The following is a 16792-nucleotide window of genomic DNA, read 5'->3' as shown; positions in this document are numbered from 1 at the left end:
GAGAGACATAATCTAAAAAAAAAAAATCCAGAAATCACAATGTATGATTTTTTAACTATTTATTTGTATGATACAGCTGCAAATAAGTATTTGAACACCTGTCTATCAGCTAGAATTCTGACCCTCAAAGACCTGTTAGTCTGCCTTTAAAATGTCCACCTCCACTCCATTTATTATCCTAAATTAGATGCACCTGTTTGAGGTCATTAGCTGCATAAAGACACCTGTCCACCCCATACAATCAGTAAGAATCCAACTACTAACATGGCCAAGACCAAAGAGCTGTCCAAAGACACTAGAGACAAAATTGTACACCTCCACAAGGCTGGAAAGGGCTACGGGGAAATTGCCAAGCAGCTTGGTGAAAAAAGGTCCACTGTTGGAGCAATCATTAGAAAATGGAAGAAGCTAAACATGACTGTCAATCTCCCTCGGACTGGGGCTCCATGCAAGATCTCACCTCGTGGGGTCTCAATGATCCTAAGAAAGGTGAGAAATCAGCCCAGAACTACACGGGAGGAGCTGGTCAATGACCTGAAAAGAGCTGGGACCACCGTTTCCAAGGTTACTGTTGGTAATACACTAAGACGTCATGGTTTGAAATCATGCATGGCACGGAAGGTTCCCCTGCTTAAACCAGCACATGTCAAGGCCCGTCTTAAGTTTGCCAATGACCATTTGGATGATCCAGAGGAGTCATGGGAGAAAGTCATGTGGTCAGATGAGACCAAAATAGAACTTTTTGGTCATAATTCCACTAACCGTGTTTGGAGGAAGAAGAATGATGAGTACCATCCCAAGAACACCATCCCTACTGTGAAGCATGGGGGTGGTAGCATCATGCTTTGGGGGTGTTTTTCTGCACATGGGACAGGGCGACTGCACTGTATTAAGGAGAGGATGACCGGGGCCATGTATTGCGAGATTTTGGGGAACAACCTCCTTCCCTCAGTTAGAGCATTGAAGATGGGTCGAGGCTGGGTCTTCCAACATGACAATGACCCGAAGCACACAGCCAGGATAACCAAGGAGTGGCTCTGTAAGAAGCATATCAAGGTTCTGGCGTGGCCTAGCCAGTCTCCAGACCTAAACCCAATAGAGAATCTTTGGAGGGAGCTCAAACTCCGTGTTTCTCAGCGACAGCCCAGAAACCTGACTGATCTAGAGAAGATCTGTGTGGAGGAGTGGGCCAAAATTCCTCCTGCAGTGTGTGCAAACCTGGTGAAAAACTACAGGAAACGTTTGACCTCTGTAATTGCGAACAAAGGCTACTGTACCAAATATTAACATTGATTTTCTCAGGTGTTCAAATACTTACTTGTAGCTGTATCATACAAATAAATAGTTAAAAAATCATACATTGTGATTTCTGGATTTTTTTTTTTAGATTATGTCTCTCACAGTGGACATGCACCTACGATGACAATTTCAGACCCCTCCATGATTTCTAAGTGGGAGAACTTGCAAAATAGCAGGGTGTTCAAATACTTATTTTCCTCACTGTATGTGTGTGTATAGCTGTGACATTACAACCGTACAGAAGTCCTGACGGCTCATTTAAAGGCACAGTTTCTAAATACAGGCTGTGTTCGTTTCTCTGTGGATTGAGCAGAATGTATTATTTCACAGTATTTATATAGCACCCCAACCTGCTTTATTATAAAAAAAAATACTTGGAAATCTCACTTTTTACAATATGGGACCTTTTAAAGCCAAATGCTGTTAAGTGTTCAGTTGTTCTCTACTAATGAGAGAAAACAAAGCATGCTTACACTGATTGAAATTACATTTATTTGGATTTTTGTAAATTTATGATTTGACACAGATGCACACCAAACAGTTAACAGTTTAAAATACTGCTGAGAAATATGTTTAGTTACTGGTTTTCTGGAAATCTACCATTACATGTATAAAACAGTTCTTATTGTGAATGATTTGGTTTATTAATTGTTTGACATTTTGGTTTTGATCCAATCCAGAAAGCTTTACATCATCCAGGGGCCTGTTTCACAAAACCAAGATAAGGGATTAAGCCGGGATTTATCAGTTATCCTGGATGATTTAAGCCTTGACTCGGTTTCACGAAAGTGGAGGCACATAAATCACCATGGAGATTTATTCTGTGCAGCTAGCCTGCTCCCGACCAGGCTAACAGCCAGGATTTATTAATCCTGGAGCCTTCTGATCACCCAGCAGTGGTTTTACCCTATTGTTATCAGCCTGGATTAAAATACAACAGGTACATATTGCTGTTCATTTAAGTACTGTTATTATTTAAAGTTGGGACCATAATTTTTTTTAATAATTATTCATGTGACTGTTCATTGTTACTGTTATATTGCTGTATGAAGACTGCTGTTCACATTGTTGTTAGAAGTTTGATGAATATATTATGACAGTTGTTGAGATAATTAGAAAAGGCTGATACAATTTCAAATGTGTTTTAAATGAAGTCTGTTACTAAGGGCAATACATACAATGTTGTACATTTCTAGAGTTGACCAATGCACCTTGAATTATTTTAGTTGATTCATTTTTTTTTAATTCTGGATCATGTTTGTTCCACTTCCATGTGCATGGTATTTGGCATTCTTAGCACACAAATTGTGTTGTCCAGTAAACTGGGACTATAATTTGGGAGGATTGTACAATTTAAAGAACATATCCTAATTGTACAATCCTCCCAAATTATAGTCTTAGTTCACTGGACCAGTAACTATCTAGTGATGTAGGCTACTGTACATTCATGTAACAACAGGGAGAGGACACCCCAATGGTTTTTGACCTTATATTTTGCTGGGGGGGAAATAACTGATGAATATACTCTGTTACATTCATGTTTACAGTGTGCATGGAATTTATCACTTAATTATCTTTATAGTTTCTAGATTTTAGAGTCCAATTTCTTCAGTGTCTTTATTTTCTATGTCCATATATACAAGGGAGCAAGGCATATAATATGTAGAGAAGAAACTCGTCCTCTATAAAAAATAAAAAAAAATGCGAGAAAAAGCGTGGCAGATAATAGCGGACCGACTGAATGATAGTCTAAAAATATACATTTATGAACTACTGCGCTTAACTGAAACCATTTAATGAGTCACTGTCATTTGCAAAAGCAAACAGTTGTACACTTTGCATTAAAAGCGAGCAATGGAAGTTAATATGACTTAGGAAATTTATATTTTAGTCCATGAGAGAGAGTGAAAGAGATATTTACGCATCATATTCTAGCATTGTAGAAAATTGATCTTCATGGTAAATTTCCTGAGTAACATTATCTTCTGCTTACTTTTAAGGCAAATAGTACAACTGTTAATTTGTGCAAATGATTAGTAGCTTAATCCTTGAATGGAATGATTATGACGGTTTCAGTTCAGAGCAGTCATTCATGCATATATTTAGGCTATTTACGCATTCAGTCGGTCCGTGATCATCGGCTACGCTTTCTCTCGCTGTTTCATTACAGCGGCCTGGTGTTTCTTTTCTTTTTATACAAAAAAATGTGTTTCACATCATCATACTTCCACAAGAAGCTGCTGCCCATTCTGTATAAAGTATGTACAATGCGTATTCTCCATTTTGGCATCAGTAAATCTGTGATCGACCTCGCGGTCTTTTGAGGAAAGCCGTGGACGCGCATCTATCTGAATTACTTCAGCCTGGCTCGACCTAGTCGCTCCTCCTCAGTCTGGCTTTGCCTTCGTGAAACGCACCAAGCCATGATGCACAGATTAGACTAGGTCAAGCCTCGCTTTATCAGTTATCCTGGATTTATATATTCTGCTTTTGTGAAACAGGCCCCTGTTCTTGAAACAGGAAGATTTAAATCAATTATTAGTAATAACATAAAGTAAGGTAAACATAAATGAGGTTATATCTGAACTGAAACTTGCAGACTTGGTCCTCAAAGGAACCATACTTTCCACTTGTCACATGTTAATCATCTGAAAGCTGCTTGTTCCTTTGATACGTTGTAATAATCCAGATATTTCAGCCTTTCTTATGTCACATCAAAACCATGAAGTGACAAACAACTTTCACTTCTTCGCTTTTGAAAGTCAGCGGATAGCTTTTAGATCCTGACAACTCAATAACATTGAAAGTATCTTTAAACTGTCCTGGGTGTCGTCTTGATAATTTCTCTTTTTAAGTTATGTTTAAAAAGTGTTTCCTGCCCAGTCAGAAAACAATTGCTGTTAGGGAAGAATCTCCAGATATATGGACTGGAGCCTTTGAAAGTGCTGGTTGTTGCCTTTCCTCAAGGAAAAAAAAAAAAGGATAAGCGAACATCACATAATAATGTTTTATTAGCCACTGTCACTTAGAGCCAAAAATAACTTATGACGCAAAACTCAGCTAGAGGCGTGTCTTGTTCGTCAAACACTGTTAGCAGACAAACATGTCGGAATATTTAGTCATCGCTCTGGTATTTGTTTTATAGGTTGTACATATAAATACTCATTCAAAGCAGTAGTTGCAAGACGGAACATGAGACTGTGACTTGTTTGTTTGTCCGAGCAAGCTCTGCTTCCTTATGACACATACTGTACACACAGCAACAGATATGAATCTGCATGTCCAAATGAACAAAGTGTGAACAGAAACTTCTTCGGTAACTCAGCTGCCATCACACAGATATTTTATATTAACAATGGATCAGTGTAAAAAGGGTTGTGACAAACCCACATATAATTATCACCCAATTCTGCAGCTCTATGAAGCTTTTTTTTTAACTGACTATTTGTAGTTTTACAGCACATTTACTGTATGGTTTAGTCTGATCCCCTAATTACCCATGTTGTCAGTAGCAGCTGGCAGCTGTTTTCAGCACATAAACTCTGATAAACTCTGATAAAAGACTGTACGCTACTTGCCCAGCACCAAACAGTAGACTAAGTAAGCTACTACCTGTTGAAGAAACTCAATCATTTAACTAAAGAGCTAGATTTTTTTGTTGGTGGAGACTAAACCATTTACAATAAAAAATAAATATATATATATCAAATCAAAGAAAACTAATTGTGTTGACAACGACTTAACCCTCTGTACTGAAAAAAAACATGATAAATCAAATTAATAAATAGATTAGCCTAATAAAACTGACATTTACACTGATGTTTAATGTTTATTATGTATGCACCAACCACCAAGGCAGTGTCACGGTTATACTTAACCGTAAGTGTTACTTGGCAATAAATCCATTTCTAATTCTGATGGAAAGAACACAGAATATGAACATATATATATATATATATATATATATATATATATATATATATATATATATATATGTCAATACTGTTAGCCATGGTACCTTTATATGGTGAGTCAAAGATGTGTTCTCAGCTTTTTGTGGAAATATTCTGCTCCCTAGTGGCAACAAACAAATAAACATACAAACAAGTTATGCAACTCTAATGTTATATGAATTGAATATAACAAAATTACACCTTAAAACTGAGGTGTTTACATGGCCATTTCTACGGTGGCCCTGAAGTGCAAATCACCACAGCAATTAGAGAAACGCAACAACAAATCATAAAACACAACGGCAAATAGGAAAACACAACAGAAAAAATGAAAACACGACAGCAAATATGAAAACAAAACGGCAAATAAGAAAACACGACAGCAAATAGGAAAACACGACGGCAAATATGAAAACACGACGGCAAATATGAAAACACGACGGCAAATAGGAAAACACGACGGCAAATATGAAAACACGACGGCAAATAGGAAAACACGACGGCAAATAGGAAAACACGACGGCAAATATGAAAACACGACGGCAAATAGGAAAACACAATATTCTGTCAGGAACTTTGCTCGCAACGTGCAAAGGTACCATATTTTCTGGACTATAAGTCGCTCCGGAGTATAAGTCGCATCAGTCAAAAAATGCGTCATGAAGAGGAAAAAAACATATATAAGTCGCACTGGACTATAAGTCGCATTTATTCAGAAATTTATTTCACAAAATCCAAGATCAAGAACAGACATTTAATCTGGAAAGGCAAGTTATTCAACTACACAGTAGCACACAGAACAAGGGGCTGAATACGGTAGGTGTCCGGTATGTTAACGTAACACATTAACAGTTATTCAACTATACAACAGAATACAGAACAACTACCAGGGCGTGGAGACGTAACGGCACCGTTGACGTGCATCTACATCTGTGGACTCGTTCCTCCAGCTCTGGCCATCTTGCTTTCAGCGCGCGACTAGCTTTCTTTGTTTCCTTCATTGCAGTAAGAGTCACCTTTTCGCCAGTCCCTCACAAGTTTCTCTCTCACTCTAAACTTTCTTTCTGCTGCTCGATTACCGTTTTCGGCTGCATATTTTACTACCTGCAGTCACCTGCAGTTTCTTTTCTTTCTCAGTTGTCTTTAGGAGCAGCATATAGTTGTCAGAAGCCTAGAGCGCCCTCTGGCGGCTTTAGATGGTAATGTTTTCAGCATGAAATAACAAACGTGAAATTATAAATATTTTGATATATAAGTCGCACCTGACTATAAGTCGCAGGACCAGCCAAAGTATGAAAAAAAGTGCGACTTATAGTCCGGAAAATACGGTAGGTAACGTTACCGACACCGATAGGCTTTAATGTAAGCAATAGTCGTTTTGTCTTATTTATCCCATGTCAATAAATTAAAAACTCGTGGGAGTTCATGTTTGTAGTAGTCATAACACTTACCGGTAAGGAGAATTGCAGTAGCTAACCGTTTACATTAGCTTGTAGTTTACTGCATGTATGCAACATTAGCTCATTGTCCAGTAGCTTCTAGCTTTCAGACAAATGCAGTGCAAAATATGATCAGCAACTACAAGGTAAACGCTACCAGCTAATGAGCTACCACAGGCAGTATGATATGCATTAAACTGCAAGTGAGAAAGGGTAAATAGTACTGTAAACACACAAGCTACAAGGCTACAACCAACATATGAAAAGTCATAATACCTCCATTGATAAACACCCACTAATACAGTAAAGGTAGGTGTAAGTGTGTTAAATGGTCAACAGTTGTCAGTTAAGACCATGATGAAGAAACTACACCACTACACAGTTACATGAAGTACCTTCATGTTTCAGTATGCTTAAATATACTTATGATACAATTCTAATCTTACCAGGACAGGTTGGATAACTACTGGACTAACCTAATCTTTCTCCTTCTGTTTGCAGTCCGGAAGCAACACCATCATCGGGAGCTGAGTCTGATCGCCGCTTCATGTTGAATATACTTGTGTACAGTATATAGTAATGTTTGAATAAATGTTATAATAAAGATACACGTTTCATTAATGTCTTTTTAGAGCTTGTATACCTAACTAGTTATTAAAACAGGTAGCATCTGAATATAATTACTCAGTTAGAAGTTTCCTGTGTCCAGGTCATAATTTGATGGAAAAATAAACATTGAAAAACAGTTTATATTATATACACACCCAAAAACTTAAAAGACACAGACAAACTAGTTAATTTAATGCATTTATTTTTGAATGGCAATCTCTAATATAGCAAATAATCTATTCAACATCTCTTTTTGGCCTCTGTCTCCCTGCTTGTCTTTTGCTTTCCCTCTCCTCCTCATCTCTCCCTTCTGGTGACGCTAGTGCAGCCACGACGCTGAAGTTGGCACCCGATTCGCAGCTTCTGATTTGGCAGTTAAGGGGAACTTAAAACTGTTTTTTTAACCTCTTACTGTATTGAATGAGTGTTAGTCATTAAGGTAAATTTATAATTATGTCTAAAACACACTTTTAGATTTGTGAAAGCTTTATTGTCTTTATGAGAACACAATAAGTTTTTTTTCACATATAAACCACATTAGACTAGGTCTAGATCCACCTAGACTTGTCAAATCTGGACTACATTATCCCAGAGAGGCTAAGGAGTCTTAAAAACACAGTTTGGGATTTGTGAAAGCTTTATTCTATTTGTGAAAATGCCATAAAGGAAGATTTTACTGTTTTTTGCATATGTAGACCACATTGGACCAAGTCCACATCCAAAACCACAATACCTAAACTTGTCAAAACTGGACAAGAATTAACTCACTCTCTCCATGTCATTTATTATATCCATGAGCAGGTCTTCCCCTGTACTTGTGTAAACACGGTAACGCAAACTTGGTAATCTACAGTGGGCAATACAGCACCGTAAAGAAAAGACCTTTACGACAGCAGGTGTGGTGAAAATACTACCACTTTTGTCCAAAGTGGCCGCTAGAATTAACACAAACTGAAAGTTACATATAGCCACTTTAAGTCATAGAAAAAAATGTCTTCATGAATATAATGTGGAACTGCTGTGGACCTATCTCTGACAGCAACACATTTAGGATGTATTTGATCCTGTCAGAAGACACCATGGTGCACACTTTATCAGAGAGTGTGTCACAGCTGTCGAGGAAGTTTGACAGGTATTTCACAATGGTGAATGACATGGAGAGACGTGGACTTCTACATTGAATGTCAATTAGCAAAGGCCATGCTGTGGCAATAAAATAAAACAGTTTATTTAGCCTCTCTGGGATAATTTAGTCCTGATTTGACAAGTCTTAAGTATTGTGGTTTTGGATCTGATCCAATGTAGTCTATATGTGAAAAATACAGTAAAATCTCCCTTTATTGCATTTTCACAAATAGAATAAAGCTTTCACAAATCTCAAACTGTGTTTTTAAGACTCCTTAGACTCTCTGGGATAATTTAGTCCTGATTTGACAAGTTTAGAAAAACGGTGAAATCTCCCTTTATTGTGTTCTCATAAAGACAATAAAGCTTTCACAAATCTAAAAGTGTGTTTTAGACATAATTAATAATTTACCTTAATGACTAACACTCATTCAATACAGTAAGAGGTTCAAAAAACGGAGGATCAGTCACTTAGCAATGTCGAATCGGAAGCTGCGAATCGGATGCCAACTTCAGCGTTGTAGTGCAGCCTCCATTTGTTCCTTAGTCCCTGTTAAAAGACAGCAAACACAAGAAAAAGATCTTTACCATTATAAATGCTATAACGGAATGTTATACTTGTTACATGGGAAACTACTCATACATTTTAGCTTTCATTTAACGTTGCTAGTGAAGTTAACAAGGTGCAGCTTTACCTCCAATCCTGCAGCTACAACTGATAAACACACCAATTTCTAAATCTCTGCTAACATTACGCATATACAGTAACGGCTTACAAAAAGAGATGAAAATGCCACCGGACATTAAACTTTACGAACACAAATGGCATAAAAGACAGCAACACAGCTAGCTAGCTAACAGCCTAATGTTAAATGATAGGTTCAGTTAGCTTAACGTTAGCTCGGGTGTATCTACCTAATTATAATAGCAATTTGTACCAGCATTAATGCGTAACACTTGACATTGATGTAACACATTAACGGTGATAACAAATGTATGGCAAACACTAAATATACTTACATTTAAATGTTAATTGTGCCATCAGCGATGCCGCTCCAACTCCCACTTAGGTCCGCCATTGTTGTTGTTTTTTTAACGAGCCGGTAAAGCCGCGCGCATAGGATTGTGGGTGATTTGGGAGCGCGAAAGACAGACAGTGCGTCTGTCCAATCAGGAGGGTCCGTCCACTGCTAGATAGGCCCTACCTTTTCCGGTAGAAGTTAATGCCGTTGTGTTTTGTGATTTATTGAAGTGTTTTCCTATTTGCCGTCGTGTTTTCCTATTTGCCGTCGTGTTTTCATATTTGCTGTCGTGTTTTCATATTTGCTGTCGTGTTTTCATATTTGCTGTCGTGTTTTCATATTTGCCGTTTTGTTTTCCTATTTGCTGTCGTGTTTTTCTATTTGCCGTCGTGTTTTTCTATTTGCTGTCGTGTTTTCCTATTTGCTGTTGTGTTTTCATATTTGCTGTCGTGTTTTCATATTTGCTGTCGTGTTTTTCTATTTGCAGTCGTGTTTTTCTATTTGCTGTCGTGTTTTCCTATTTGCTGTCGTGTTTTTCTATTTGCCGTCGTGTTTTCCTATTTGCCGTCGTGTTTTCCTATTTGCCGTCGTGTTTTCATATTTGCCGTCGTGTTTTCCTATTTGCCGTCGTGTTTTCATATTTGCCGTCGTGTTTTCATATTTGCCGTCGTGTTTTCCTATTTGCCGTCGTGTTTTCCTATTTTCTGTCGTGTTTTCATATTTGCCGTCGTGTTTTCCTATTTGCCGTCGTGTTTTCCTATTTGCCGTCGTGTTTTTATATTTGCCGTTGTGTTTTCCTATTTGCCGTTGTGTTTTCATATTCGCCGTCGTGTTTTCATATTTGCCGTCGCGTTTTTCTTATTGCTGTTGTGATTTGCACTTCAGGGCCACTGTACATTTCTGTTATTTTAATAGCTTGAATAATTAGAGTACATGCAAACTTGTCCTTTGGCTCCATGCAGAGTATAACCTTTCTATTGGCTGCATTCCAGTTAAGCTGTTTACATGCACCTTCGACACCCTGTAACTGGGTCTTTCAGCGTCCATTAATAAACCAGATTATTTTTGTGCCACCTGAGGTGTGCACCTGGCCACATACACAAAACTTCACCGAAAAAAATAGATGAAAAACATGCAGCTTCCTACAAAAATGAAAAACTTGGCTGATAACCAAATGTACTTGTGATGCCATAAAATACATTTTTCACACATTAGGTAAACTGAATTTAAAAGGAGTAAGATGTTTCTATGTCACAGTGACGCATTAAAATCACCCTTTTATTACCAACGATAGGTTGGCACAATTCCTTTTCTTTTTGTTTGCACATTACTCTTCTAACTCTTCAACATCACCACTTTCCATTAACACTATTACAAAAAATATCTTCTTGAAAATCAAAGAAAGCTTGTGAGCTGCTTTTCTGATGTTAAGATAGTCATTAGGAAAAAGAGATCCAGGAAACTCCAAAATATGCTCATAAAGCCTTCATTGACATTTCATAATGAAAAGTTGATAAGCTGCAGCTAATACACTTTGAGCCTGTGTCCATTATAAAGGCATTGAGGCTGATATAAATATAGCTAAGTGGAATAACTGCATTTCAATTACTATTTAGAGTGCATTTCTTAAAGGCCCTTTAACCTCACTGACCTGCTGATGGGCCAGTGAGCCAACACGGCAAACTCCTGCTGTGCAACCAATATCAGTGTATTTCCTCAGGATAATGCACTTAGTATCAACACTGCTTTTCAGGGATACTTAAAAAAACACAATTAAAATGCATTAAACAATAGTAACAGATGCAGAGTCTGTTGGTACTAGACCAGATTTCAGTTTACATATGAAAGCCTGTAGACTACTTTGTTCCCTTGTACACCTATCTAACCGGTTAGATAGTGACACTATAATACCGCAGGCTTCTCAAACCCATAGAGCTTTATTGAGGAGACCAAATTTTCCTTTTTCCATTTTACATAAAATGATGTATAAACAAGACATCTGGACTATTTCTATCTTATGGAATAAATGCAATAGAAAACGTGGAGTTCTGATTTATATTTCACTCAGTGTAAAATTATAAGGCTTCAATTAACAGTTGAAGCTGATAAAGAATATATATGATACAGTCAGACAGTGTGAAATAGGATGATTTTGACAACCTTAGAACTACTTACTTACTAACATACCGTACATATGTATGTTAAGGTTTTTAAGGTAGGATAAAATGGCAACCAGTGGTATAAAATAGGAAATGTTAGATTGTTTACAGTGTGCATCTAAGGGTTAAACTTAAAAGACATCAAGGCAGAGCCATTCAGCTTTCCATCCTACCTTCCGGATCTCACTGGTACACAAACCCTGGGAAGATAATTCAACTCTGACAGTGAAGTATCCTCCCCAGACCTGCAGAAATACATCCTCAGACACACACACGCGTACACACACAAATCATATGCTCTTTGTGGGTTTTAAGAGGGCATCATTAAGGCTTTTGGGGAGCTCGTAGTAACGTAACAGTTGGACTGTAATCAACCCTGGAGAGAATGCTCAAAGCACAAGAAAATATAACAACCTGGCTCTGTCTGAAAAACAGCTTTACAACATTTCTATTAATGGCTAACCCGAAGCCATGCTCTTTAGTTGAAACTGTGAGTATTCTCTTCTTGTTTTTAAATCTAAATTGGCACACTGTTCCTGGATCGAGCATCTCCTGAAAGCCGTCTTACTGTAATCAGTACGCAGGAGGATGTGCCAGGCAGCTGTTATTCAAATGTCACAAGCATGTTGAGAAATAGAGAACACCTTGAGTGTGATTACATGTTGTTACCGCAGATGAATGTGTCTTAAAGAGGCAATTTATTGCTCAATTTCATTTTAACTAACTCTAAGGCAAAACCATTAATAGCTCCAGAGGAAACCACGCAGGATTTGACTCGAGCAATTATACACTTTTTTATGATCATCTGAGGAAATAAGCTGGTGCAAACGCAGTTTGAGTTTTTTCATTCTGCCTCTCTGAATGTTTACAAAGTGTTTCTGTTAGACTGAGCCACAGAATCTTTAGCATACAGGGAAAACGCTCTCAATCAAATCTACTGTTTATCCGGATCATCTGAAAGCTTAATTTTGGAGAACTTACTAAAAAAAAGAAAATCATTTAATTTCTGCACATGATTCTTTAATTTAAAATTATCATTGTGAAATTGAGTCACAGGTGTAAGCTGCTTGTAAAAGCATTTTTTTTTAATGAAAATATCTTGAAACTAGACACCGATGATGTCTGTTTGCATCTACTCCGAGTGAATTAACCTTAAATACAATAATAGCTCAAAACATGCTTCTTCAGATTCACATTCAGTGCACACCCATTATGGCATTTTGGTTGTTACGTTCCTTCTTGCAGCCATTTCCAAATACTGACTCTCTCAGAGTGATGCCTCAGATCTTTGAAGAAGCTCGACCATTTCCACATATTAATACTTATTTTCTATAATGTCCCAAAACTGCTGAGGATATTCAACTTGACATCAGATTGAGCATATTTTAATGCTACTCAATTATTAACTATACAATGGGAAATGGGGTTGTTGAGTGAAAACCTCATATTTTGGGAATTGTAATGCTTATACTTAAAAAGGAGCTGCAATGTATTACATTTTTCACATTGTGATTTTTCTGGATTGTTTTGCACTGTACATAATCTGTTGCAGTTTCATTGCATGCAGTCTGCTTGATTCTACTGTCAATGTATGAACTATGCGGCATGTGTGACCATACAAACAGCATGTTGCTAGTCAACGTCAAACAGAATTTATGTAAAAACGTATGCACGGATGAATGAGTGAATTCTGTATTCTATGTTATGAGCTCATGTGCATGGATGAGCAACACATATGAATTAGTAAATGAATGAACCAGATTTATTAAATCAAAGGTCAAGTCCTCTCTCTACCCTCATTATTAACTGTAGTACAGGTCTTTTAAAAACATTTTTTTTTAATAAACTGGGCCCCCAACTGAATTTATTTATATGTATCTACAGAATAAGAGCTGGTTAAATTCTCCTGATGGATTGAAACTTCAGTGTTTTCTTTCCTTTAAAAAACAAAAGAGAGGCGGTACTGTACAGTCGGCAATAGATGATTCAACGCTTTTTATTTTAGTTTATCTGGTTTTAGCAAAAACATATTTTACATCACTTGTTTTGGGAAAATTTAAATATTGAACCAACCAAAAATAATACCTGCATGCTGATGTTATTAAGAATTAATGAATGGGTCAAGATGGATTATAAACAAATCTAATTATGTTTCACTCATTTTGGAAAATATTTTTTAAGGATAAAAGGTACATCATTTTAAGGAGCTATACTGTCACAAAATCAGAGAACGTTGGACCCAAGTGCAGAGACAGCCCGGCAAAAGTAAGCTTTGAAGATTTAATACAATAATCCATACAAACAAAAGGTGTCCAGAAAACAGCAGACAAGGTAATTCAAAGTGTGGTAGCAGTCAAAAACAGGAATCACAGGAAACAAGAACACTGAGACAAACCGGACAAACCGGGCATACTAACACACAGAACTCCAAAACAGAACCATGACCTGACAACAAGCAAAGGAAACACAGCGACTAAATACACAAGTTTTTGAGCCGTTTCCGCTTTACATCCTAAACTCCTCCTGTCGATGCAATCCACTTCCGTTCTGGCGGGCTGGGTTTGTTTTGCTAGCTAGCTCTGTTGTGCCGACAAAGCACTGATTATCGCAGTGACAAAGAGGATATAACAATTAATTAACTCTTCCTGCTAAATGGCCGCTGTGTGTGAGTGATAGCTCGGTCAGCGAGCTTGTTACGCCCACAATCTCTTACTGCAGCTTCCAGTTAATCTTATAATGGATATGTGTGTTGAGTTATTTAAACAAACGATCGGGGAAATAAACACCTCTTCTCCGCGAGTCTCATTGATAAAGCCTGCGGCTGGATGGAGCTCTATCAATGAGAGCTAGCTAGCCTCCTCTTAGACCTCTGAAACGAAACCCCTAATGTTCACAAAAATGCATTAAATTGAAATCGGACACCATAGTTAGCTTTATAAGACATTGGGGTAGATGTTCTATACGTGGCATGACGAAATTCAAACTGTAAATATACGAAAGTTATGCCGGCACGAAAGTTATGCCGCGGAGCCCCGGTCGTCCAATAACCGAGAAATGGTGACTTTCACTGGGTATGGAGTTTGCCTCTTTCTCGTCAGTATAATGTCCTCAGACTCGAGACTGGTGGACTCAAATGCACGACTCTTAACTCAGTAAAAGTTTTAACAAAAAGTTTACTTGGCAAAAAATTCAACAAAAAGCACTCACAAGGAGGATCAGACACTATACAAAAGAGGCAGAGGAAAACAGGTGAAAACAATCAGGGGCGGGGTAGACAATCACACTGGCGGGAAATTCACACAAAGGGAGGAAGTCAGGATCTGAAACGAGAGGGAAAGTGAATACAAAATAAAACAGGAAGTGCAAGACAAGACATGAGTGAGTAAACTTAACAAGACAAAACAGTACCCCCCCCCTCTAGGGCCAACTCCAAACGGCCCAGGAACCTCCGGGTAGTGTGCATAAAAGTCCCTGATGAGATCCTTGTCCACAATAAAACGGGAAGGGATCCATGAATGCTCCTCAGGACCGTAACCCTCCCAGTCCACCAGGAACTGGGTGAACTGGTGGCCACGGCGACGGACAGCCAGGAGCTTCCTGACGGTATATACCAGACCGCCATCGACGATCCAGGGGGGAGGAGGGGGAGCGGAGGCGGGCACCAGAGCGCTGTCCTTGACCGGCTTGATCTTGCTGACATGGAACGTGGAGTGAACCTTCAATGACCTGGGAAGACGGAGACGCACCGAAACAGGGTTAATGACTTTTGAGATGGGAAATGGACCCACAAACCTTGGAGCCAATTTCCTGGAATGGACGTGAAGGGGCAAATCCTTGGCGGCAAGCCACACTCTCTGGCCAATCCTGTAGGAAGGAGCCGGTCGTCTGTGCCGGTCCGCTGCCGCTTTCATCCGGGCCGAGCTCCGGAGGAGTACCCGCCGAGCACTGGCCCAAATCTGGTGACAGCGTCCGACCGTGGCGTGAGCCGAGGGGACCGTGACTTCCTTCTCATTGGCCGGAAACAGGGCAGGCTGGTAACCATTGGCGCACTAGCTAGCATCGAAATCGCTGTATTTACACCAGCAGACGCTGCGCAAACCACTTCCGGCGGAAATTAAGTGCATTTGTGTAGAGTTATGGCGCCACCCGGGATTTGGTGCGTGAACTTGTGTATACAAGAGGTAACGAGGAAACAAGAGACAGGTGACATGAGCACTCAGTAACAGGTGAAACAAATCAGGGTGGGGCAGACAATCAAAAGAGGCGGGAAAATACAAAGCAGGAAGTAAAACAAGACATGACAAGGGAGAAAAACAGACTACCAAAATAAAACAGGAAACAGAACAAATACACAATCATAACAGCTACAGTTTTAGACAAAATCTAATTAAATGAATAAAACCAAATATGCTAATGAGTGCTCTGTCATAAAGACTTGTATCTTTTGTTTCTATTTTACCACTAGGAGTCGTTCAGATCCTGTACGAGCTTTAATTTAACAATTTGGATTGTGATAGTGTCTTTTTTTTTTTTTTACCTTACAATATTTTCCACTGAGGTCAAGTAAAGGCGGTCTTCAAAGGAAAATGGATGTATTATTTTCTGCATGCTAATTTGTATCCTCACAGGAGGAGCTAGGCCTACATAGGTGTTGTGGGGCAGAGAAGAAGAGTTGGAGAAGGAGTTGTGGAGGAGACCTGAGGTGTGGGGCTAGTGGCGGTCAGGATCCACAGAGGCACCATTGGGTGGGCAAGACGACGTGCAGTGGCTGGCTTGGACGGCAGAGCTGGACCGAGGACAGGACTTGAGATAGTGCTGGTCTAGATGGCGGTCGAGACCTGCGGTCGAGACCTGCGGTCGGTACCTGCGGAGACGCCCTTTGGGGGTGCAGGATGGCGCGCAGTGAGACGTGCAATCGACAGCTGAGCTGGACCCAGGATAAAGGGACAGGCTGTCAGACAGCGAGTACGCCTGGCCACCGCATTACGTGTTGGTGGCACGGAATGTGTGAAAATTCCGTGTGGCCTCCACCGAAAACAACGCAAATGTAAAGTCAATGAGAAGATGACGTAGCATTAGGAGCGACTACGGTAGTGAGTAGTATGAAAGCCCGAAAATCCATGAAGGGAGGTTGGTTGGGGTGGTGGATGGTTTCAAACACAGGACTTTCACCTAGGAGACCGGGG

The sequence above is a fragment of the Sander lucioperca genome, chromosome 3 (genome assembly GCF_008315115.2).
Source record: "Sander lucioperca isolate FBNREF2018 chromosome 3, SLUC_FBN_1.2, whole genome shotgun sequence".
NCBI lineage: Eukaryota > Metazoa > Chordata > Actinopteri > Perciformes > Percidae > Sander > Sander lucioperca.
This window is presented reverse-complemented; position numbering follows the sequence as displayed.